The 18,408-nt window shown below is 51.0% G+C and overlaps 1 protein-coding gene across 2 annotated transcripts in view; it reads right to left on the minus strand.

The window, feature by feature from the left end:
• The window catches only part of LOC149363523 (uncharacterized), a 481,039-nt gene that overhangs the window by 281,697 nt on the left and 180,934 nt on the right, over window positions 1–18,408 (minus strand). The gene's annotated exons all lie outside the window — the stretch shown is intronic.

Raw genomic sequence — 18,408 nt, forward strand, 5'->3', positions numbered from 1 at the left:
TGTGACTTGTGAGCACGGTATTTACGCACTACGCCTGCAGCGCGCTCTAGAACGGGAACTTGGTCGGCACAGTGGTGGTGGCGGTGGTGGTTCGGATTGCGTCTCGTGACCAACAAGCGTGCACCTACCACTAAACACAGCTCCTGCGGTTATTTTAATGGCTAAATAGGCAGACTTGCGGCTCTAACTCTCGCTGAGTTTTGCGAATTATGGAGGAAGGGTAAGCAGAGGTGATTTTTATGTATTCACATGCACAGAAGCCTCATCTGAGGCTATGGCAGGAGGGAACAAAACAAAACAAAACACCATTCACGAACACACCAGTGACAATAAGAAGCATATAAATTACTTTGAAAGCACAAATAAACCCTAATTAAAAACACATTAAGTACAGTTGGCAGCATCTCCACATGCGTTACAACTCTTCATGTATTTCTAAAACGATGCATTTATCTTACAGCTCAAGGATCCAAGGCACGCTTCACATTGGGCAACTCTAGTTATATCTACGGCTGTCAAAAGTGGAGGGCATTGTTCTTCACTCTTTCGCGCCTCGGCCGCTATGAGGCGCTGCGATTTTTTGTTCAGACGGCCAACGCGCCACACCACTGCCTCTGCAAAAAGAAACACGCTTACTGCGATCCGAGATTTCCCACAGGAACAGTTCGGAATAGCTTCAGTCTCATTGTGAACTCACCCAATCCGCAGGACATGAGTGTAGAAGTTACGAATTCTACTTAGAGAGCAAAGAACAATGTAGCTTCCTTACACACGAATATATCAAGGCTACGCGCGATTTTTTTTATTCCCTGATACAGAATGGTCTTTAAAGTCGCGGACTGCTAGAAAGCCAATAACGAACTCTGCTTCTTCGACCACGCTTTCACCGCTCAAGCGTGAATTTTTCATGCCACGCGTTCCCATCCATGCGGCGTCTTCTTCGCAGATTGCAGTCGTCGCTAAGCGCGGTGCGCGCGCGACAAGAGACAGCGCCGAGCGAAGACAAGCGCAGCGGGCCACCGTATAATAAGCAGGCCTGTCAATACACTTCACTCCCGCCTTAACCCATCTCGTTCTGGTTTTTTCCGCGCGAATAGACGCTGGCGCACAACGCCTCTCTCGCGCGCGGCGTCGACCCCATGCAAGCTCGCCAGACACAACGAGTTAAGGCGCGAGCGACTGAAACTCCTGAGCACGAAGCGACACGCACACTATAGGACGTCGTGTCTCTGTATACATTGGCTTTGCATGTGGAGGAGCTGCCATTTTTCGAGCGCGCCTAAAACAAACAGGCGAGCTTGCAAGAACACCGCACACCAAGGCGGTTAAACGCAAAGTAAAAAAAAAAATGCCTCGGTGACACGAAGGAAGGAAGAAGGGAAGGTGGGAGTTTCAGCGAGACGTGATCCGCTGGCTGTTATAGTGAGCGACGTTTCCGAGCGCACACGGGCTCAGCTCACCGTCGCCCGTCAGGAGAAAGCCGGCGCGGCCAGCGCTTGTCGCTGGCGTTAAATATTTACAAAGCGGTAAAAGGTAAGCGCGACACAAGCGACGCGCACCGCATTTAGCGCGTCGTGTCCGGAGAAGGAGCAGCACCAGTTTCGAGTTTAGTTGTATATGAGCGACGAGAAAGACAGCGACTCCAGCGTCAATTTTTCCGCGCTGAGTCGTGAGACGCGCGTGACGGGCTGTCCGCGATCAGGACGCCCTACCTTTCAGTGCTGACTCGCCCACTGAAGCTGATGCGCTATTCGGGGTGGATAATGCGAAATAACGCTCCTGTTCGTGGAGCGGGACAGACGGAGAGCGACGGAGGAGGTACCCTCTTTGTTCGTAGGTGACGTCGAGGCAGAGTCAACCGTGGCTGATTCTTAGGAAGAAGACGTCAGTACATCAGTGTGCCGCTGCTGGAGCCCTCTTACACAAACGGGCACTAGTACTTGGTTGCGGTTACTGTCCAACTGCAACAAACAGATAACGAAACTTTACCGCATGCCCGCACTTTGCATACGTGGAGTCAAAGGCCGAAGCTGTTGTAAAATGTAACGTCCAACTTAAGTATACCAGGTAAATCGCACCTCTCAAATGAATCCTCTAGGCGAAAAATCCATATTCCGGAGGTGGAATACGCGTTTCAAAGAGGCATGATCGCGCATAGCGGCTCCACGCCGTCCATACTGGTAACCACGACCACAAGAGTACTGAATGTGGCTATGTGTGACGCATCAATGTGATGCAAACAATACGACTACAAAGCTCGGGGAAGCGTTCCGTAGTAGACGCTTGTGTTTTAACTCTAATGTACAGTTAATCTGCCTGGATCCCGCTTCATTAAGGCTGTAACACAACACGACATATGGACATATTCTACAAGAAGCTATAGAGATAGTCCGGTATAAGAAGAGAAGGGTTTGCCCCTTATGTTTCATCTGTGAACTCCTTGAAACGTTCAAACCCAGCTCCGTAGTGCAGCGTTTTTTAAACTCACTTGCACGGGTGGACAGGAAGAGCAATCGAATGAATCACGCCGCAAGTGGCTGACAGCGAGCTCGTAGCACAGCTAAGCGGCTCAAGGCACTTCGAGCAAGAGAGAAGCGTCATGCTGCCTCACAGCAACTACCCTGCAACACAATTCGAACAGTCCGATCGTACAGGACACTTATACGAGCAAGCCAGTGTCCTCAAGGAATCGAGCATACCCTTCCGGAGCCCGGAGAACAAAGCTTAAGTCCCGTCACGTTTCTTGCATTAGTGGGGACGTGGCCGCGAGTGGAAAACGCCACCGAGGCGCGCCCCAATAGGTCTGCACCGAGGAGGAGCGGCTGCGGATATGGCACGTTCCTATACGGCCAGCACCGACGATGTAACATGTCGGCTCGCGTGCAATACGGCCGCGTCAGTGATTCCGGATAGCGAGGAATGTGTACACAGCGTACGAAGCCATAGCTATCACTGAGCATACTGTGCGTGCGGAACGCACATTCAAGCGCCGCCCCTTCATGTCCAAAAATACTTGGCCGGAAGCTTGCTATACGCGATGCGAAGGCAATGGAAATGTGGCTCGCTCCTTCACCGTGCATATGGCCAATGGACGCAAAGCACGCGGGGTCAGTTATATGGAGGGCTAACAGAGGCGTTCCCTCTGTTCCAGGACCAAGGTTTTGTTAAACGTTGATCCGAAGTACTAAGTGGAGCAATTTCATTTCTACAAATGAGATTTTTGCGCCCATTCTTTCATTCCTTTCCCTCGGCATGTGCCTTTACTCCCCGTTATTTTTTCGCCTTGGGTTCACGAAAACATGTCCTTGGGGAGGGAGGGGGGGGGGGGGGGCGCAGTGTATTCATCACCTTATACCGGGTGTACCAGCTAAATGTAACCAAACTTTTAAAAAAGGCGAAGTGTCCTAGTCCAGTGAAACCAACTCAGGGTTGTTGATAGTCGCGTGGCCTAGTCTTGAGTATTTTTTTCGTTCTTCAAAGTTGATTAATTAGTTAAGTTTAATTAGCTAACTTTTTAATTATTAACTTGAGGAAGAAAGTGTCAAGGCAAAAGTTTTAGATCACCTCGAAAAACCGCTAGTGGTGCTGTTTCCGTCAAGTTACGATTTACGTAGCTTAATTTATTGGCCTTAAAAGAAAGTTGTCACGTGACCAGCTGCTCGCTCACTTCTCTGCCCCAATGTGCACCCAAAGTCTCATCGAGGAGAGGACTTCAGAAGAAATTGATTTTATTCTTTAAGGAGCGTCTTGGGACGTTGAAGTGGCACAGTTGTCATGTGGAAACTTTTTCTTATATTGCGGGTTATGGTTAAAAGCCGGTAAAAAAAACTACTTTACGTAAATATTACTTTGCGGCAAATGTCTCAATAAGCTGTTTCTCAAAGCGATCTACAACTTTTCCATTGACACTTTGTTCCTCATGTCAATAATTAAAAAGTTAGTTAATTAATCTTAACTAATTAGTCAACCTTGAAGAACGAAACAAATACTGCAGACTAGGTTACGCGGCTCTAAACAACCCTCATTTGGTTTCAGACGGCTAGGACACCCAGTGTTTTTTAAAAGCTTGGTTACATTTAGCTGGGACACCTGGTATATTGTTAGGGCCTTCTTTTGCAAGGTTTTTTTTCTTTATGGGGAAGGCTTCAAAATCAAAATTCGCTGCAAACTTGCCTAGAAACTTCCCTTCATGGCACAATGCGCGGAACGGAGTACGCACCTTTTCGGAAACCAATACAGCGAAGCGAATGGAACGAAGGTGAAAGCAGAGGCCCTCGCTGGCTGCTTACAGAATGTTACGACAGAACAAAACTCAAAGCTCTAGCGTTTTAAGTCGGTGCATGTTGTGACGGTTCACGCTAAGAGAATGGCACCGCTCCCATACTAACTGTCGATGCTACATCAGGATAGCCTCAGCCCACCACTCAAAAGGAAAAGAATAATAACAAAAAACAGGAAACCGACAAAAAATTTTAGTCTTAATAGGGATTAAGAGATGTGCAGGGGGAGGTGGGACGAAGGTAAAGCAGCGCTCTACACACCGGTGAAGCTTTAGCGCCAAGCCTGGTTTAACTATGGCTTACGCGCACGAACAGATCGCCGTAATCCAGTCTGCCCGCAGGTCCCTGGTCCCATTACCGCGTGGACGGCGGCCCCCTCAAAGAAAAGGCGCAAGAGACTGCACGAGAAGCCGCAGACAACCATTACAGACTTCCGAACGATCCTGTCGCGGATAAGCTCGGGTTTCAGGAGCCGCCAATGGACTGCGCGCACCCTTTATTGTTTGCAGTTATCTCAAAGCTCGCCGTCGAATTGCACTCTGAGACGGCCTGATTTGCGAGCTGGACGCGAGAAGTGAACGCAAAGTCGAACTTTCTCGATAAAAATCTCCCTTCCTTTAAGAACGAGAAAAAAAAAAAAATCCCCTATCGGCTCTCACGCTGCGATTCCCAGACGTTCTTCTGCGCCTTTGAGAAAAGAGCGGGCAAGTTCGGAAGCGCTACCATTTGCGGAGACGTTCGTTAGTCGCAGTTGCGAAAAACTCGGCTTTACAAAGGCCTCTCCTCCTGCAACATTTGTCTCCTAACTGACCGTAAATCTTCCAGAATTTCCTTCCGTGTGAAAGCGCGCGTATTTATAACTTCGAGCGTCTTGCCTAGTAATCTTGATGATCGTAAATTTTTAAGGCGCGAGGGCATCTGCGGCGAAAGAGCGCCATGGCAAAAGGTATTTTCGTTCACTCAAGGCCGGGTCAAAGACCCATTTCCCAATTATTTCACCCTAAAGAAGCCGAACACCAGACCAGGAGAAAGCTTGCACCCATTGTATCACCGGTGGGTAGCCGGTGGCACTGGGTATCGAACCCAGCCACCTTCCGCACGCGAGGCGGATGCTCAACCACAAGGCCACCGCTGCGGTCAAAGCCAGCACACTCATTTCCTTGTGTAGCCTGTCAAATAGGGTTGCCTCGACTAACAACAAACAAGTAAACACAAACGAGCTTCCTTCCGCTGAAATCATCAACACAATTAAGCTGCCATCCGTCAGTAACGGTCACTAAAGGTATTATTCACAGTCATAAAAAGTACGCATACACGGCTTCCGAATATTATATTACTTGCTTGATGGGGTGCGACCACCAGGCACTGAATGCTACACTGCCTCCTAAAAAATTCCCGGAGCTAGTCGATCAGTCTGACTTTCGCCTTCCATCACTTTCATTCATGTAAGTACATTCTACGTGTTTCTCTGCGGTATGCAATTCTAAAGATTGCGTGCTTACTAAGGTCGAATTCTTATGCTTTCAACTTCGACTGAAATGCCTTCAACTTAGGTATGTTCTTTACATCCTGTTCCTCTACTTCTCTCTGTCAATGGCAGTTCCTTTTTGTTTTTGTTTTTTATTCGCTGCGACACCACAGACTCGAACGCAGAAGATATCCCCTACGGCTAATGGCCTCAGCAAAAAACATGAAGTTCACATCAGGCGACTACAAACACATACCTTTAATCACCCGTCTATAGATTGCACGCCGTGAGCCTAGCATTTTTCAGTAAAGAATGCTAGTTATGCGGGAGAAGGCGGACCTACATCCTGTGGTGTGGGCCTGCCAAAAAAAATCTGAAAATCGAGGTAAGAACTAAGCCAACCACTGAGCGGTGGGATGCGGTTCTCTTCAGTTCAAACTCCCGAGACGAGGAGCAAAGAGAGAGCGCTAGCAGCAGCGATTGCCAATGGAGTCCCAGACTAGGGAGTCCAACCACATCAATTCCTCTCCCAAACTGCTAATTAAGCATTTTCCCCTCCACCACGTATGTACCCCTGTTGTCACCAAACGCCGTGTCTCTTTCAGACATCAGCCTATTTCAATCAATAACGAATAGTAGGAAAATTTCCGCAATTTTAGAATTTAAAATCATCACTCTGTAATAACCAAAGCAATACTTGTCCTGCTAGAGAAGGCCATACGACAAAAAGAAAACAAAATTGGAAGGGACACACAAGCTGCGCGTTAAGGGTATGACGAGATAACATAATGGGTTAATTCCCATATATGCAGAAGGTCACTCTCTATACCTTACATTCATGGGTCTCTGGGAGTCCCCATACCCCTCCTGGCGCCGTGGTGCAGCGGCTAAGCGATGCGCCACTGCCCTGCGATGGCGGGTGCTCCCAGCGGTGAGCCTTGTGCGGCCCAGATTGCTCTCCCCGAACGACCAATCATTAACCGCCACCTTCCACGGTGAGCAGTTTGTTCACTATCCGATGGGCAGGTTATGACGACGACGCAAGGTCACGTGACCTGGGTGGCCCACCTGCCTCCTAGGTTGCTCTCTGGGGAGCACCTGTCAGATCCACGCCCGTGATTTTTCGCTCACAACGCCGTCGCTGACAACGCCGACACCAGATTGTCTGGTGAACGGGGCCTTTAACGCTATCAGGTCAAAAAGAATGCGAAGAAAAGGGTGCACCGAACGTGAAGCCACGTTAAAGCAGTCTACGAAGACACCAAACTGGCAAAGAAAACGCGCTGATCCAAACGCCTGTGCGCCGTGTGCAATGCAACCGAACATAGGTCACCTGATGAACACCTGTAACGCAATACGCGGGCAAGGGTGCACGCGGAAAACAGCATCGAAAAATGCGGAATTTTTGGCACGCACACATAGCACACACAGCGACACGTGAGACGAGGCACAAGTGTCATTCGATCTCAGCAACAAACGAATCCGCTTCGCGATTTTTCGTTTCCGTCGAAAGATCAAATGTCCGAAACACGTGATCTGTAGGGGTTCGTAACAGCATCCAGCCAAAGATTCGCGCAATTTGCTGCGAACGAAAAGAAAGAAGAGTTGACGTGCCATGCTTGAGCAGAGGGCTGTCGGTATACCTCTCCGAGACTCCTTAATTTTTTTTCTTTCCGTTAGTGCCTTCCGGGAAAATAACTTCCTCCCAAGGGTCGCGATTATCACTCTGTACTTCAAACTAGAATACACGATAGGTCGCTCTCGCCCATGAAAAGCAATGCGCGGCTCCGAGATGAACACATAAAAATATGTACAAAACAACTAGCTCAGACCCGCTGTTGGCGCTCGTATTTCTGGCTATTCTTTATAGCAAAAAAAAAAAAAAGTATTCAGGGACACAGGTTTGCTTTCACGTAAACAACGAATCCGTTTATGAATTTGTTAAGTTGGCTTCCCCACATTTTCGCTGCATTGATCGCGGCGTCGCTGGCCATACATAAAAGCAGGATAAAGTGCTGAGCTTGAATGTTACTGCTTCGGAGGTACACGTGGTGTTATCGGGTTCACGCTCATATATCTCACTAAATAAAGCCCACGAAGTACGGCTGTAATACTTCATATAAAAAGTTTGCTGCTCAGCCATTAGCAGTGCTGTGGCACTGAGGTGAAGTGGACTCAATATTTGTGAAAGGATTCGACTTAATAGTTCGCGCTATGCGGTACGTATATGAGAAAAACTTTCAGCAAAAAAAAAAAAACGAAAAAGAACTATAGTTAATTACATGGTTCGACCCAGTCCAGCGCACAAGTACTTCCAGTAGCTTTTAGCACTAAGTACCCCCAATGCTTGCCCAATTTCTACCAAAAGCCCTATGCAAACAACTACATTCGCACTCTTATTAGCGTGTCGCAACTTCTTCTAGAAGCTATGTTTTGTATACGTTCTTACACACCGAGCCACGCAGCACACACTAGAAAGAAGAGAGCAACCCGAAGACACTAAGGGCCGCATTTTCATCACCGGCGACATGTGATTCTCTCCTCCGTCCAGCGCAGCTACGCTCCGGGACAGCAGCGGAGTCGGTAGTAATCGATGCGCCTAATGCCGTGGACAAGCGGCCCATGAATATAACAGGGGACGGTCCGGGCCGAAACAAGCAGCTATAGCGGGCGCCGGCATTCCTCTTGCACTCCCGACTACTGCGGCCCCATCGCCGCATAGGTGTGACCGCGGATTCTGCAAAGTGGGAGCTAACGCAATGGTCGCTGCCGCCGCGCCCACGATGGAGAACAAGGAGCTTCGCCCAGCCCCTCCCCCTCCCCTCTTATATGGTGCAGGGGCAGGCAGGGTCTGCCGGGAGAGCCGGTCAGCAGCAGCAGCAGAGGCCGGCCAGCCATCTTTTGGCTTGACCCCGACACCGCACCCTGTTGTTCCGAGTTTGTGTAATGACCGCGATCGGTGCGTGCGTGCGTGCGTGCGTGCGTGCGTGTGTGGCCATGCGCGGTACACCGCCGCGCTGCGTTCCTTCTTCTTCCTTCCTGGACGCGACGTGGTTGTTCTTCCCGCCGACGTGCCTACACCACCCTCCTGGGGCCCCTATAGCTGCGCGAGGGCCTTGCTCGCCAAGCCCAGCTGCAGCACGCTATAAGGCACGTCTCGGAGCTGCATTCTGCTGCTGCTGCTCGCCTGCGCGTACAAACGCCGTTTGTTTGTTGCTGCCGTCACCGAGACAACGTGTACCCGCCTGATGGTGGCCAGTAAGCTATCCTAGACGCGAACGTGCACCGCGAAGAAAGACGTGGCAGCGTCAGCGCAACCGAAGCGCCCTTCTCAGGTCTAGGCAGGCGAGACAGTTTGGAGCGGACGGAGGAAATACAACGCGCATTCTGGAGCCGGCCGGGAGTTTTGGGCACAACGAAAGGAGGACCACGCCCGCTGGCGATCTGCAGAGCCGCCGCCATGTTCTTTGTTCTGGGCGGTCTCCGGCTCCTGAGAGACATGGACGCCCGCACGCTGAGGGATGTACCAGGTCCACCCTCATCGACGGATCCTCTGGGAGGACACCCGTCTGGCGCGCTGGGCTGCTCTGAAGGGTAGGTGGGAGAGGAAAGGGGGAGGGGAGCCTGTGTAAACACAAGGACGTCCGGCGCGTCCAGTCCAGGCTTCCAGCTGGTTGATACGGTGGCCTGTTCCCCCGTGCCAGACCGGCTGGACGACCGGCCATGCATCCCCCATTGCTGGTTACAGGCGTAAGAAGCGCGGATAGGATGACCGGAGTGCTGCTGTCCGTAAGCGCTCGTAAAAGGGTTATTAGCTGCACGAGCCTCCAGATCTCCTGGCTTGCATACAGAGGGGGGGGGGGGGGGGGGGGGAGGGGGGGGGGGGGGGCAGAGGAGGCGATGAACGACAGAAGAAGAAAACGGAAGACTAGGAAGGGTCCGTGCCTCCCGCTTCTTCTTCCCCCTTCGTTGTTACCTCTGCCCCTCGTCCTTTTGATCTTTCCGTTCCTGCTCCTGACAAGGCAGACCCTTCACTGCTGATTGCACGGTCTAGAGCTCTTCCGAGTAACTCGCCGATGATGGCTTCCGTCGCTACTGAACAGCGCTAATGGATGCCTTGGCGGTGGCCCCCGCCGCGCTCGCCCAGAAAGGTCAACTTAGCGGACGGACGGCTTAGCGGCATTCTGTCCCTACAGTGCTGTTTCTCGGCGGAGGATAAGTAAAAACAAAAGGGCGGCGGGTGGCACCGCGGTTATCTTTGTTGAGCTCGGCGGGGTCCGTGCTTGGTGTCCTTTGTTTTGACGGCGAGACCGCGAGCGGACAGGAAGAAGTCCCGATCGGACACGACGTAATAGAGACCCGTTCATTGGCCGGAACGGTGGCGCAGCGGAAGGCCGCGCTGACAGCGCACGACCGACGCCCTCGACACGATCGAGCGATTGCCAAGGTAGCCCAAAAATTAATGAGAGCGGCGCAGTAGTAGTCAGCCGGAAAGAGAAGAAGAGGAAAAGAAAGAAAGAAACGAGGTGAAGAGGGGGAGGAAATAAAAGCGCAATCGCGCCTGCAGGTAGCAGTACATGCGATTCCTATATATACGTGTACGAACGCTCATTTTCTCCGCAACGCAACCCGACTCGAAATTGCCGGCCTGCCGCGGTGCGCCTGGCTTTGCGAGAAGAATCACGTCGTTCTTTTAGCGCGGTCGCGCGCCCAGCGGGGCGATTTGGGGTGCCCCTTTTTTTACACGTTCCAGTTCAGCGCCCACTGCGCGCGGCCCGAGAGATAGTTTGGACTATCGATTATCCGCGAGCGGAGGGGAAAAAAATTAGGAAAGAAAAACAACAGTTCCTGTACGCAACATCGCCGAAGGTAGGAAAGCGCCGATACCAGACTCGTCGAGGTCGCGCGAGGGGCGATGTTTAGTTGTAACCGTGCAGCCAACCAACCAGTGCGGAGTATGGGGGGAGACTCCGCGGTCACGCTGCCGCGGACACGAAACTGCCTTGATTCATTCGTAAAGCAGGCAGCAGCAGCCCACTCCAATCAGGTTCCTTTTTTTTGTTTTTCTTTTCCTTCCACATTCGTTCACTCGAGAAACTTTTATCCCCCCCCCCCACCCCCTTTAATCGCTCCCCTGTGGCGGCGCCTCGCAACGCTTCAGGTGCCAACAGCTCCATCGTTCAAGATATCACGCTTTTAACGCAGTGTTTTCAGATCATTTTTCTCTCTCTAAGTTGATGCGCCGCAGACGTGGTCGTTTCTGTTCCGTCTCCATGTGCAGGTATGTAAAAAAAAAAGGGGGGGGGGGGGGGGGGGGGCGCCAGACGTGTATTCTTCGAATTGGCGTTTGAAGTTACGCAACTGTTGGTGCGGTTGCTTCTGACCGGTTGCTGCGTAATGTTCAACACCGCGGACGCATCTGCGCATGTTAATGCGCTGACTGGGAGCGACGAAGCTGTTCGATGCTGCTGCTGCTACTACACAAGCCGATAAGCGTTGCGCGATTCGCCTCGCACATCGTACGTTTGTGCTTTAGGCGAGAGCAGGAAACTTCTCTCTTTTTCTCGCTTCCGTCTCCACACTCCAGTTCCTTCTTCCTTTGATTTTCTTTTATTTTCTTTCTTTCTGTTCCTATACACGACTCTACAATAAAGGTGCGTCCTCTTCCCAGCTTAATGAAAACATAACCGGAGCGAGAAAATATAATAAAAGCGTCACCAGATATTCAAGCCAAAAGAAATCAAACAGAAAACCAAGGATCATGTACAGCCATCTACAGGCTTGTCCACAGAGCGCTGGAAAGGTTCACCGGGGAGTACATTTCCGTCTTGTATGAGTGGCTTACGGCTCGAAACAAGACCTTGCTAGGCACGTACAGAGTTGGTCAAAAGTTCCCAGGACAGAGGCTGTGCTTTTCTTCGCTATATCCTGGCACTTGAAATGCCTATAAAGCTATCAAGGTTGTAAGAGGTTAGAACGATGCTTCTTTTGCCCTCTACAGATATCATGAGCTTCGCGGTTGAGTAACTGCCTCACTATACAGCTAAAAAGCAGACCCTGTGGTCTGGGGAACTCTTGACCGACCCCGTATATTGCCGTGGATCGCGTTCAACTCCTGTCTTTAAAAGCGGCTATCATAAATGAACAACAGAGCACATCATTTCAGCGCTATAGAGAAGTATGTGAACGACTGTAGAAATGGGTTCTTCAATAAATAGCCCCAGTGAAAGTAAAATAAATTAAAAAAGAGTTTACAAAAAGTGCATAACCTGCGAGAAAAGCTCTCGTAAAAGAAATACACAGAAACGAGTATAAGGGGAGCCAGGATTTCACCATGAGGCCAGTGGGTACGCGCTGTATGCCCAAACGATAATGAAGTATGGTATGGTTTATGAAGATTTAACGTCCCAAAGCAACTCAGGCTATGAGGGACGCCGCAGTGAAGGGCTCCAGAAATTTCGACCACCTGGGGTTCTTTAACGGGCACTGACATCGCACAATACAGGGTCCTATAGCATTTCGCCTCCATCGAAATTCGACCGCCGCGGCCGGGATCGAACCCGCGTCTCTCGGGTCAGCAGCCGAGCGCCATAACCACTGAGCCACCGCGGCGGCTGCAATAATTAAGTACAGTCATAAGAGAAATATGAGAGGCTAACATAGTTTGAGAATTTTGTTGATCACTCCTTGATTATGTGTGACTAGCACACTTTTTTTTGTCCTTCGACTAGTTTTCCTCTGAGAGTACAATATCCAAAAGACATTCACAAATTTAGTGGTGAAATAACCAGAAAACTGACAAATATTGTCCAAGAAGCTTGTTCCCTTTTATATTTCTCACGACTGTATATACAGTCATGACGCGTGCCCGCTGCGCGAACATCGGCGAGCAGAGCCGCGCCAGGCGAGTATTAAACGGGACATGGGAGCGGGAGTCCGCGCGCGATTTTGATTCCAGTCACGGCAGAACTGGAGCATTTTGTCCTTACCCGCGCCAGCCGGGCCCCTCGTCGCCTCGACGCCGCCGGCAAGCACCCACAACAAATTCTGCGCTCGTGTCTCTCCTTCACCACATCATGACCGACCGACGTCCATCTCGGAATCGCGCCGGCGCCACCTTAGCCTCTCCTCCATTCCCTCCCCCTCCTCCGACACCTCTACGAACGGTAGCCGCGCACTACATACGCACTTCGTGAGCAGGCCCCGCTGGAGTTGCGTAGGCTGCTTCCTCGGCATCGTCACCACCTGGCCTTCCCTGCGTGCCCCCTTCTTTGAACTGTCTCTCTCTCTCTCACACACATCCTTTCCCTCCTTCTCGATAGAATCAAAACTTCCTCGATGCACCCGCATTCCTTAATTCGCGTAGCGGGGAGGCCGTAATTATTTCGCGCTCTCCGAGGAAATAGATCATTCATTTTTGAGCGTCCGGCTCGCCTTCTGGCTCGCGGCTGTTCGTGACGTCCGCACACGACTCGCCCCTTATTTCTGGGAGTTGTTTCTTGCTTTTTTTTTTTACTTTCTTTACGCTTCTTCGCCTCCCGCCTTGTTTCGAGCTTTGCCCGTGCGGGGTGCGATCGCGCATTCACCAAGCGCCCGGGCTTCTCTCTGGGTTCGAGTTAGTTGGCAAGAAAAACAAAATTGAACGGCTGCATCTCTGTAACCTGATACGGACATCTATCTCTTTGGGCGTGTCTCTCTTCCCCACGGCGGGGTTTTTTTTTTTTTTTTTTACGTATCGCGCGGTACCGTGTGCCCAGCAGTCTCGTGTGCTTGTTCAGTGAGTGTGAGAACTCGTGGGACGTGAAAACTGCTAGGAGTTGCTTCGATATGGTTTGGTTTGGTTTATTGGGGTTTAACGTCCTGAAGCAACTCAGGCTATGAGGGACGCCGTAGTGAAGGGCTCCGGAAATTTCGACCACCAGGGGTTCTTTAACGTGTACTGACATCGCACAGCACACGGGCCTCTGGAATTTCGCCTTCATAGAAATTCAGCCGCCGCGGCCGGGATCGAATCCTCGTCTTTCGAGTCAGCAGTCGAGCACCATAACCGCTGAGCCACCGTGGCGATGCGCTTCGATATGCGTTTGGCTAAAACCACTTTTTCGGCAGGCGATACAATTTTGCATAAGACGCGGCAGTAAGGAAACGGGCGCATAGTTGTTTGGATTGAGATCTAATAAAGAAAGCCCGAGGCTATCGGTTAGCTGAAAAAAAAAAAGCGACTTCATAACACTGCGTGCTTCCTCATAGTCAGCGCTTGGCAGAAGCGACAAACTGGAGAGTAAGCATTGCCTACGCAGCTTCTTCGCTTTCAAACAGCAACAGCTCGTTAGATACGTTTCAAAAGCTGCCAGACTACCGAAGGCTTGGTCCAGGGCCTGCAGTGCCACTATGCAGTTTGGCCGCTGCAAAACATGCAGAAAAGGTAAGCGGTACCGAGCGGTACGGAACTGAGGGGCTAGTTATGAGATACATATGAAGAAAGCATATAGTCATTGAAACCACGGAAAACCTAGAGGAATTGTCTTTTTTTTCCCCTGTAATTTGTGGTTCCGACAAATGAGAAATTAGCACCGTAACGATTTTTTATTTCAAAGATAATTGATTATTAAGTAGAAAAAAAAGGCAACCACATGCCGCCGATGGGACCCGAACCGACTACCTCCGCATGCCGCGCACAGTGCACTACCAACTGAACTACAACGGAGGCTGTCCAACCTACTACTTTCAAGTGTAGAACCTAACAACTTTTAGAGTGATCACCAGCGCCCCCCTAAACCATAGCGGCGGACGCAGGAAGTCCTGTAATACCGCCAATACCACGCGGTATGTGATCGAACGGTGATGGCGGCAGTCTTGGTAATAGACTTTTAGAATGCCACGCTGTCGGTTAGTGGTATAGGGGAATAGCAGGGGGGGGGATTAGTGCGCAGGCGCAGGACAATAACCGGAGGGACGGACGTTATTGTCCTGCACACTGACACCCCGCTGTTCTCCTATGCCCCTAACCGATAGCGTGACCCTATAATAAAATCTCTAATAACCTTAGGTCACTTGAAAGTCTTCAAGGTTTTTGAAGTGTCTTTAATGTTCTGCAGTGCCTTAAAACCGAATTTCAAGCGACTTTCCAAGCCTTTCGGGCTTCAAAGGCTCAGTAAGCTCAAAGTGCTAGCAGTGTTACCAATGCTGCGCTGCATAGACTAGCAGTGATTCTAGGAATTCTTTAAATGGATGGCACGTGATGGGATCCCCAAGGCGATAGCGAGCGAACAGGTATATAGACGTTCCCGACACTCGTCTGACTTGCCGGCCGAGCTAATCGAGACGTCTTTTCTCACGAGTTCCGCAAAGTCCAACGGGCATCACCACGTTCACATGCACATGCCTCTCTCACTCTCCCTCTCTTAGCATTGCTTCCGTGTGACCGCGGAAGGCGCTGAGAAGTGCCTCAGAAAACTGCGCCGAAACACGCACCGCGAGCGAGAAGCCAGAGCGCAGAGCGGGGGAAAAAGCAAATGCATATAAAAGGCCGCGGATAAATTACGTCTCATCCGATCCGCCGAGATCTGCGCACGGACGAAGCGAAGACGAGCGGCTGCGGGGAAGTTTTCGAGATACGGGTGATCGCACTGCGCCGCGAACGGTTATTGCCGGGGCATTCGAGTGTGCGTGACATGGTTAGCTCGCTAACTGCACCCATCTGCACACAGACGTTTATCCGGCTCGATTCAGCGCATGCGCAGGGTTATAAGGGAAAGGAGCAGTACAGGGAGAGGTGGAGTGCTGGAAAACGAGGGGGGGGGGGGGGGGTTGAAAGAAGAGACAGAGCTCGGAGCTGTTTACGTCGGATTACACGCATAAAAAGGGTGTGGTGCGCTGCCCCTTCGTCGGCGATTAGGGTATTGCTTCCATTCTTCGCGTGATTTCTGCTCATCGTAAAACTCCATCTCTTCGCGCGTGCGATGGTAGTTCGTTCAGCAGCAGGCGTGGTTTAAAAAATAACAAGCACTTGAACGTATAGAGAGCCTGTGTAGCGAACAACTATATTGCGTACGATGCTCATCACGATTGCTCAAGTGCACGGCTGAACCTACAGCGCTTAAAAAACAACGCAGACATGCACCTCGCTAACAACCTCGTCAAAGGCTACAGCGTGCATGCAAAGTCTATTCAACGTGCTTCTGCGCTCAAGGTACCGACCAATGGCAGGCTAACGTTTCTAGAACTTGGGTTTGGTGCTTGATTTCCGGTTACTCGCTGGGTGTCGTTTGTTCGCCAAGTCTCAGGCACATTCGCATCAGTGTCGCGATTACGTACGCATAATTCATTCCGTAATTTTCTTAGGCTGAGTATTCGCAGTTAGATGAGAAGAAAACTGAGTGGCCTCAGAAACATATGCTTAAAAATCCTCAGCACAGCGTCATTATCCGTCCGCCGCGGTGTCTATAGGCAATGACATCCGGGTACTAATCCTAAGGTCGCGGGTCTAATCCACGACCGCGGCGGCCCCATTTTGACGGAGACGAAATAAATGCGAAACCTCCTGCATGCTCTGCGAAGTCAGTGCACGTCAGAGAACGCCAGGTGGCCTAAATCAATCCGAAGCCTTCCACTGTACGACGACCCTCGCAGTCACGTGCAGCTCCGGGAATATAAACCCCATGTACCAGCGTTATTATCCAAATAAGGCCTTGTAGATAAAATCCAGGGAAGCTCGGAAAACGTGCTCGAGCCACTTCTTCTACGCGCTGAAACACCTGCTTTAATAACGGCACCCCTCAGCCACCCAGCCCTTACCCTGCGATCTACGGCTGATGCCGCACGACCAGCGGGAGACTACGGCGATTGCATAAGTGCTGACGCCTTAACGGGCACCGCGGAAGCTCGTCTAGCATCATCAACCTTGACTATGGGCACTTTGGAGCACCTGTCGTCACTCCGCACCGTTATGGCGGGATAGGTTGAAGGAGACGAGGAGGTATGATGTGCTTACGAAATCATGTAAGCCTGACCGCGTGTCTCCACGTGGAGAGGGAGAGAAGCAAGTTCTCTCTCTCTCTTCCCCGCTTGCCCTTCTTCGCGTGGGCGAAATTCCCCTCGGCGCTCAGCGTCTACTTCGCGCGCCGTCCGAGAGATGACGGCAGCGTAACGAGCAGTGCGCCTAATTGCTCGAGCCGCGCTAACGAACAGAGCCGAGACGGCGGACACTGGCGGCGTCGGAGAGCCTGGGCTCTTCCGGGAAGCAGCTTAGCGAGAAGGAAAGGGGGCGCTGTAGGCTCTAGCGTCTGTAAGAATAAGCGTGTGAGGAGAAAAGACGATTCGAACGGTGAGACAAACGATGACTTGCTGGCCGTTTTCGACGAAGTTACTGCATAGAAACAGGGTGCAAGAGGTAGGTCTGCCGTATTGAACTGCGGTGGCCGTGAAAGACTTGTTACTGTATAGACACAAGGTTCGAGAGGTAAGTCTGCAGTATTGAACTGTTTTGGCCGACAACCTCCTGGAGTCCATGAATCATGGAGGCAAAAAGTTTACAAAGTCAAGTAGTGGGAAAAACAAACAAATGGATACCTTGTAAAGGAAGTAATTAGCACCGGTTAAAGGAATCTCGCTTTTGTTTGTTTAACTCGTGCTTCGATAATGTCAACTTGAAAAGATTCCCTTTATTTCGAAGTTCGTTTAATTCGAATAAATTTTCGTTGCCATCGAGTTCTAATTACCGAGAGTAGGTTGTTATGCGCGTTTCACTGACTGAAGAAACGTGGCATGAGCCTTGCACTTAACCTTTTGCTAGGCGGATGCTTTAGGCACTAAGGTATGTTTCTCCAACGCAGCTCGACAGATACGGAAAGGCTAAAGCCTTCGCCCAAAGCGTCCGCACGGATTGCCCATCGTAATGCTGAGCTTTTTTTTTTTCTCCACGAAAGGTACATTCGGCGAGGGGACAAACAATATAGTAAGATAGGAGAGGGGAATAAACGAATAAACAAACTGGATTTCCCAAAGTTCGGCGACGTCGAGGTGGGCCCTTAATTCACACGCACACTGCTCGATGCGCCCACACGCGTATAATAGAGCCACCTTAGCGGTGCATGTGATCCGCTGTGCGGTGCACCTCGCATCGCCGGTGATGCGGTGCTGGTCGCGGCTAAGCGCACCGCCACCAACTGGGCGAGGGTGCCGCTCATTAGGCTTAATTAAAGCGACTCACAACGAGGAAGAAGAGAGGACGCTCATCGGAACGGGCCCATCCCCCGTTTCGGCCGCCCGGCGATTATGGCGCCACGGTTCTCAGCCATCCTCAACCCCCCCTCTCTCCTTCACCTCCAGTCTGTAATGCCCGCGAAGCGAGGCACTCCCATCATGCCTTATTCCTCACCCGTGGCGCCTCTGGCAAGGCTGCCGCTTCATCCCCCGTTGTGCGTATATAAGTGCACGAGGAAACCAATAACTGAGGCCAGCTGGAGACGGCGCTTGTAGAGTTGAGCAGATTATCAAAGGGATTCTCGGAGGCGGCGGCAAAAACCACGTCTATCTTTTTTTTTTTTTCGTGGATTGCAACGGTACGAAAAGAGACCGCGGAAGAAGACAGGAACAGGGTGATTGCGAGCTTATAATAGCCCGGGCCCTGTAGTCCAGTCTATGCTCGCTGTGTGTCCA

The sequence above is a fragment of the Amblyomma mixtum genome, chromosome 2 (assembly GCF_055824585.1).
Source record: "Amblyomma mixtum isolate Tamu chromosome 2, ASM5582458v1, whole genome shotgun sequence".
Taxonomy (NCBI): domain Eukaryota; kingdom Metazoa; phylum Arthropoda; class Arachnida; order Ixodida; family Ixodidae; genus Amblyomma; species Amblyomma mixtum.